The sequence below is a fragment of the Oreochromis aureus genome, linkage group 15 (assembly GCF_013358895.1).
Source record: "Oreochromis aureus strain Israel breed Guangdong linkage group 15, ZZ_aureus, whole genome shotgun sequence".
Lineage (NCBI taxonomy): Eukaryota > Metazoa > Chordata > Actinopteri > Cichliformes > Cichlidae > Oreochromis > Oreochromis aureus.
In genome coordinates this window covers 31,778,901-31,780,690 of record NC_052956.1, presented here as the reverse complement: position 1 = coordinate 31,780,690, position 1,790 = coordinate 31,778,901, and the positions used below count along the sequence as shown (strand labels likewise).

At 43.2% G+C, this 1,790-nt stretch overlaps 1 long non-coding RNA gene across 1 annotated transcript; it reads left to right on the top strand.

The window, feature by feature from the left end:
- The first annotated feature begins 324 nt into the window (after positions 1-324).
- LOC120433075 lies at positions 325-1,381 on the top strand. Its single transcript, XR_005608299.1, has 3 exons — positions 325-339; positions 508-842; positions 918-1,381. It is a non-coding gene; the product is annotated as an uncharacterized LOC120433075 (long non-coding RNA).
- The last annotated feature ends 409 nt before the right edge of the window (positions 1,382-1,790 follow it).

The following is a 1,790-nucleotide window of genomic DNA, read 5'->3' as shown; positions in this document are numbered from 1 at the left end:
TTATATATAGGCCTATCAATTTACCTTCAATTAGTCTAGCCAGTACCACTAACTTCAGCCGAGGAATCTAAAACTCACCACAAATGACTGAGAATTACATAAAGCTCCCAACTTTTCTGATGAACACATTTACAAAACTACATGGCTCTATATAAGAAAAAAACAAATCCCTTTGTATCCTGAAACAAACAAAAGAAATCCTTCCTATGGTAAAAGAAACCCCTCCTCTTGGTTTGACCTGGTGACATCAGACATGACATCATCAGTGCTTTAAAAATCAGGAAATGCTGGGCCTTTCTCACACCTGACCTACATGAAGAGTGACAACAAATAAACAATGTAAGTATGCACAAATGAGTAATTCTGCAACATTACAAAATTAGTATTTGTTCATGCCGTTTGGTGTTACCAATGCCCCCACTGTGTTTCAGGCCCTGATGAACGACATTATCAGAGATTTCATGAATCATTTTGTGTTTAACTTGAATAATACCCTCATCTTCTAAGTCTGTTTCAGAGCATGAGTCCATGTAGTCTTGCGGGACCTGCTGGAAAACTGCCTCTATGTAAAGGGCGAAAATGTGAGTTCCGTGTCCAGTCCATTCAGTTGCGGGCAGACCCGGCCAAGATCAAGGCAGTAGTGGATTGGCTGGAGCCACTAAAGCTTGGTGGCAGTCTCTGGCCAAAGATATCCAGGAATATGTCTCTGCTTGTCCCACCTGTGCTTAGAACATGACTTCCAGCTCACCACCCGCTGGCTGACTAAGACTACTACCCATGCCCAGTTGTCCTTGGTCACACATTGCTTTGGATTTTGTCATGGGACTACCACTCCCCCTCAGGTAACACTGTAATCTTAACTATCATCGATCGTTTCTCCAAGGCCGCTCATTTCATTGCTCTCCCTAAACTTCCAGTGCCTTCGAAACAGCTTAACTACTCACCGGTCACATTTTCCGTTTACATGGAATCCCCGAGGACTGTGTCTGATCGGCAGCCCCAGTTTATGTCTCATATCTGAAAGGAGTTTTGTGATGAACTATGGGCCAAGGTCAGCCTCGTGTCTGGATATCTCCTCCCAAGCTAATGTACAAGCAGAGAGGGCCAATCAAGAGCTAGAGGCCACTCTCCGTGGTATTCCATCAACTAACCAGTCCGTGGCATCGCAGCTTTCCTGGGTGGATTATGCCCATAACTCCATGACCTCTTTTGCTAACCACCACTACTACCAGCTATTGAAAGAGAACACTCAGTTCCATCAGTCCAACACCACCTTGTCAGTCTACCCGGGTGCCTCTGCTCAGAAAAAAATACCTAGCCAACTGTCACAGAGTTCCTGCCCCGCTGTGAACCACGGGTATAGAGATGCCCAAATATCCCCTATGCCAGCTGTGATTTTAACACATGTAAATGGTATTTCAGGAATCATTGACACAAAGTATTTACAGAACACTGAAATAAAGTTTGGGAAATATACTCTCTGTTTTATTCTTTAACAACATCACTGGACCTTCCGTCTTATTATAATTATTAATAATAATAGGTTACTAGAGTTAATTTTTTGTGGAATGACAGAGTTGATTGTTTTGGCAGGGATTATACTTTCCACCTCTGTGGATCTGCATGATGTGAATTTCATCATCAGGCAGTGGGTATAAAGTACCATGCGTATGTGCGTGCTTGCTTTTTGCGATCACACAACGTTGTCCATGGAGAATTTGCATAATAGTGCACTAACTAAGCATTAACCCCAGGCAGCTGACTTCAAGCAGACTTCACACAGTTACAGT